This window comes from Triticum urartu, chromosome 3, assembly GCF_003073215.2.
Source record: "Triticum urartu cultivar G1812 chromosome 3, Tu2.1, whole genome shotgun sequence".
NCBI lineage: Eukaryota > Viridiplantae > Streptophyta > Magnoliopsida > Poales > Poaceae > Triticum > Triticum urartu.
This window is the reverse complement of record NC_053024.1, coordinates 473,625,666-473,630,915: the sequence shown is the minus strand read 5'-3', so window position 1 is coordinate 473,630,915 and position 5,250 is coordinate 473,625,666. Positions and strand designations below refer to the sequence as shown.

General features: G+C 64.6%; 1 pseudogene; it reads left to right on the top strand.

The window, feature by feature from the left end:
* Window positions 1–3,218: 3,218 nt before the first annotated feature.
* Window positions 3,219–4,139, top strand: LOC125546877 (annotated as a pseudogene).
* The last annotated feature ends 1,111 nt before the right edge of the window (window positions 4,140–5,250 follow it).

Here is a 5,250-nt window from a genome sequence, read left to right as displayed (position 1 = left end):
TCTTCTTGCTCTTGGCGAAGGCGGGCCTCTTTCGCGAGCTGGTCCCGCAGGCCTTGCAGCTCGTCCTCCAGTGCCTTGCAGCGACCACGGACGTCGACCACCTCCCCCAGGGCTGCGTCATGAGCAGCCTTCGCCTCAAGGACGGCCTGCTTCTCCTCATCGCAAGCTGTCGAGGCCTGGACCAGCGCCGCCCGAATCGAGGCGTCGGAGCGAACCCATCCTGAAGCCAGCTCCAAGCGCCCGGCCACCAAGCGAGGGTCGGCGCCAAGAAGATCCTCCCGCAGTCGGTCCAGCTCAGCAGCAGCACGATCCAGAACGGCAGAAGGAGTCGGAGAGACAGCAGCCGGTGGAGTAGGAGGAGAAGGCGGCAGCGCGGCCACATCATCCTGAGGCGGAGTCTGCTGCGCCCCAGCGGCTGTATTGGCGGCGGCAGGCAAGGACACCTCGGGAGTCACTTGGGCCGTGGGGGCTGAGCTCGCCCCAGCCGGCTCAGCCAGGCCTCGCGAGGACGACCGGGCAGGAGAAGCCTGTGCGTCGCGGTCACCCTCCTCCGCGGGCAGAGGCGCTGCCATGGATGGAACCTCAGGAGCTCCCTTCAGCTTCTTTGCTGCGGGCGCCAGCCTATCCAAGAGATGCGGACGTCAAGCCTCAGAAGCAGAACAAGAAATAAAGACAAGAATCAAACGCTTACGGGTCGTCACCAGTGAGCTCGAGCGGCCTCCGGCCAAATTTGAAGCCTGAAAGCCGACTGGAAGGGTCAATCTCGGGGAGCTTGGAAGCGGAAGGTGCGTCTGCGGTCCGCCTCGGGGCCGGGGCAGACCCGCAGGAGATCAGCCCGGTCCTGTCCTTCTTTGGGATCGGGGGCAAGCTCCCGCCGTCCTGCTCGTCATCATCCTCGTCGTCATCGCTCAGAGAGAGGCGGAGAACACGGGACCTGCGCCAGGGGAGGGGAGCCCTCGACTCTCCGTCAGTCGCCTCGGAGTCAGGCCCTTTTTCCCGCTCCCCTCCTTCCTCCTCTTCGCTGGAGTCGTCGGAGGACACGTCCACCGATTCCCCGGGAGTTTCCATGGGCACGGGCCCGTCCCCATTGAAGAGGGGCATGGACTCCACTACCTGCTCCCAGTCGTCGCGGAGGAACAAGGGCGTAGGACCGCCCTCCAACCTCGCCACATCGCCCCGACCAGAGATTGGAGGATCGCAGCCAGATCTCCGTCGGCCAAGGCCGAGGGGCTCGGATGGGGCCTCCACATCAGAAGTGAGTACTGCCAAAGCGGAGCCAGCTGGTGCTCCAGGAATTCCCTCAGCAGCGACGCGCCGGTCAGCTTCGCCGCCGCCATGTTGGCCGGCCTCAGATCCGCGTCCATCTTCTCCAACACCAGCTTCGTGCGGGGGTCCGCGAGCTCCGCTCGACCCCAATCGCTGGAGCTCGTGGGCTGCTCCATGGGCAAGATCAGCCGAGGGTGGATGCGCCCAGCATCCGCCAAGACCCACTTGCTCCTGAAGCTCTCAATCCTTTTCCCAGGGTTCGAGATGGCAATGGCGCCACCGTATGCGATGAAGCTCGAGCACGCGGAAGCAGGACCGCGACAGGTCCGGAGGTAGAAGTAGTGGCGCAGCAAGGCCACTGAGGGCTGCACCCCTACGTGGGCCTCGCAGTAATAGGCGAACATTGCCAGGAGAAGGACGGAGTTGGGGTGGAGATGCAGAGCCTGTAGCTTATAATGGCGGAGGACAGAGAAGAAGAACTCGGAGAAGGGAGGCACCAGGCCAGCAGCAATGGCACTTACGAAGAATGGATAGAAGGTGCTCCCTTGGCCCTCAGGGGTGGCGGAGCCGGCCTTGAACACCTTCGCCCCGTTGATGCCCCGCGCCGCCGCCATCTGGCGCAACCGGGCGAGGCTCGCCTCCGACACGTTCGGCGAGTCCAGGGCAGACGAGTACCAAGCTACGGCCGGGGGCTGACGAGGCGCCATGGCTTCCTAGGTCACGCGGTCGGAGTAGATCTAGAAATTTTGGAGGAAGGAAGGAGAGGCGCAAGAAAGGGGATCTGAGCAGCAACCGGAGAAAGCGAAAAGCAAAGCCTAGGCGGATGCCGCTCCTTTATCGACTAGCGCGGTTGCTAAGGCGCCCACGTCCAATCAACCGCCACGCGGCGCCCAAGGCCGCAGGATCTTAGGGCCCGCGGTGCTTCGCTCTTGCCCTTCCGCCTCCCTGCACGGCCAAGTCCGGGCGCGCCTTGGGCCCGGAGGCTACTGTCGGCGTTCTGGGAACGGGGGTCCCCAGACTTGCCTGCCTGCGGCCTGCGGCGTGGCTCAAAGGGGGGCCCAGCACGACCCATCTTCATCAACACAGACCCAAGACCCTCGCGAGGGGCCAAGCCTCGCGGGGCGGACGACACGAAGCTTCCTCAAGCATGGCCTCATCAGGCTGGCTCGCGAGGAGGCGGAGAGATCAAGGCGGGGTACCTCATGAGGTGCCCGTGACGCAAGCCGTGATGACCAAAGGCGCCAGGCGGGCGCCAGCCCGCGCAGTGTCCTCCTTTCCTCTTTGGTGCAAAGGGAGCAAGCGCAGCCGCGGAGTACCGAGGCATCAGGCAAAGGTTGCCATTTCGGTGCAACAAGACCAAGACCTGGAGGACTGCAAGACGGAGGTCATCGTGGAGCCCAAGACGGCGTCACCACCAGAGCTTTGTGCAGGCGAAGACTACTTTTGTCAGGATAGCTAGTACTAGCTGTCCCCCTTCAAATTAGCCCGCCACTGTTGGCTCCCTTCCCGCTCGATATTTGGGAAGAGGACCAGGGCCTCTATAAATAGGACCAGCCACCCACAGAGAGCCAGGACCAGAGGCAAAGAGAGAGAAAAAGGACGAATAAGAGAAGATCAAAATCAAAGAGAGAGAGAGAAGGGTGACTGAACTCCCCCTAGCAGTTCGTCCCCCCCAGCCAAGAACAGACCCTCGCGAGGCTGTTCTTCCTTGTATTGTTCATCATCATTAGCCCAAGAGGCAATCCACCACACCACACACTGGAGTAGGGTATTACACCACAATGGTGGCCCGAACCAGTATAAACCCTGTGTCTCTTGTGTCGTTCTTCCCATAGCTTAGATCTTAGCGAGGCGGAGGGGTGCAGGTAGGTAGGAGGCGAAATCTCCGCGCGCACCCCAGTGTTCGAACCTCAAGGGTCTGCCGGAACCCGAAATCCGACACTCGCGTTTCGGCTGGCATTGGTGCGCCGGATGCGTGCCCGGAGGAGAATTCCTACATCATCCCCACCTCGTTCGACCTCAACCGCGACATGCTGGAGTGGGAGCAGACAGCGGCCATCGTCTGGGCCATCAACGCGCCACGGCGCCTTGAGGCGCTCGACGTCGACCGCGCCATCCGGAAAAAGTTCCGCCTCAGCCACGCGGACGTCGCCGTCACTCCGTACCATCCAGTGGAGTTCCTCGTCAAGTTCGAGCGCAAGGCTCACTGCGACGAGGCGCTCGCTGCTGGGCGGGTGCGCGCTGGCGGTGCCATCGTCCACATCCGGCCATGGCGCCCGCTAGAGCGCGCCTTCGGTGCTGCCCTCAATTTTCGGGTGCGGCTTTGCCTGGAGAACGTCCCCGACTACGCCTGGACTCCGTTCGTCGCCGAGTGCATCATCGGGCGCTATTGCTCCCTCGACCGCCTTGAAGACCACTCCGCGCTTCGAACCAACTCCGAGATGCTCGACCTCTGGGCTTGGACTGCCGACCCCAACCTGATCCCAAAGATCATCTGGCTCACATTCACCACGCGCCCGTCCGGTGGCCTGCAGGTGTTCGTGAACGTTGCTAGGCCGTCAGGCTGCAAGCGCGGTGCCACTTTCCAGGTGTTGGTGCACTTGGACTTGGTGGAAGACCACTCCAACGCGCCTCCGGATTGCTACGTCTCTGAAGGCTGCACCGAGGCGTTTAGCCCTCCCTGTCTGCCCCTTTTCTGGCACAAGGGCCCCATCGACGGCGTCCCGCCCCCGCTCGGGGCTTCCCTCGCCCCGCCCGCTGTGCCCGGTGGCTCCAGGGCTGCTGCACCGCGCCGTCGTGACTGTGGCAAGGACGACCACCCCCGCCAGATGCCAAGACGCCGCGACGACACCGATGACTTCGACGATGATTAGCACGGAGGTGCTGGCCGAGATGGCCGCGGGCGTGCGCCACGCTCCAATGACGCGCCGCTAGACACGCGCCGGGAGCGAACCCGCTCCCCTCGACGCCGCGATGGGGAAGCTGCGCGCCATGGGAGGCGTCAGGCCGGCTCCCCGTGTGTCGGTGAGCTTCAGGGCGGGGCCCCGGTGCTGACCCCCTCGCCCTCTAGCTAGCTGCGCCTGCTGGCTGCCGACGGGTCCGCGGAGGTGCATCGCCTCCCGCTCACGGAGCACCTCCGCCTCCTTCGGGAGGAAGTGTCCGCTACCATCGAAGCTGCTCTTGCCCCCTGCGCTCCGAGTTCGCCACCCTAGGCCGGCGTATCGCCGGCTCCTCTGCCTCCCCCCTTGGCGCGTTGGAGGTTGCGCCCGGAGCGGCCTCGCCGCCACTCGACCCCCTGCTGCCTCGACGGACCGATGAATGAAGCTTGGTCCTTCTCTGCGCCGAGCCTTCCGCAGCCGGGCGACGAGACCCCACCGTCAGCTTCTCCCTCGCTCCCTGTCGTCGCACGTCCGACAGCTATCGGGACGTCTGTTGCTTCCGTTCCGGCTGCTGCTGTCGTCCCCATGCTGGACGCGGCCGCAGCACCGGTCTGCGAGGCCTCTGCTCCCTGTGGGGAGGCGGATGCTGCCGCATCCCCCGTGCTGATCTCCGAGCCTGCGCCTCCCTCCGACGCGCCGGACGCGGACGTGGTCGCCCCACTGCTTGGTCCTCCTGTGGGCGCTCACGTGCTTCCGGCAGCTGCCATTGATGGTGTTGCTGCCCCTGCTCTGCTCACCGCGCAGGCCTCTGGCTCGGCCATGCCGTGCGAGGACCCTCTAGACCTCTTCCTCGCCCGCGTGGCCGACACGCCGCATGCTCCATTGCTGCCTACCCCGGCGACCCGCAAGGGCAGGGGCGGCATGTCGGTCGCCGCCACTTGGCATAGTGCGCGGCTGGACAAAAAGAAGGCCAAGGCCCCGCCCGGTTCCGGCTCGGAGGTGGTCCAGGAGCTCATCGCAAGGGTCTACGACGTTCTGGACCCGTCTGTTGCCTACGATGACAAGGCCAAGCAAGCCTACCTCGACCTGTTCTCTACTCCACTTG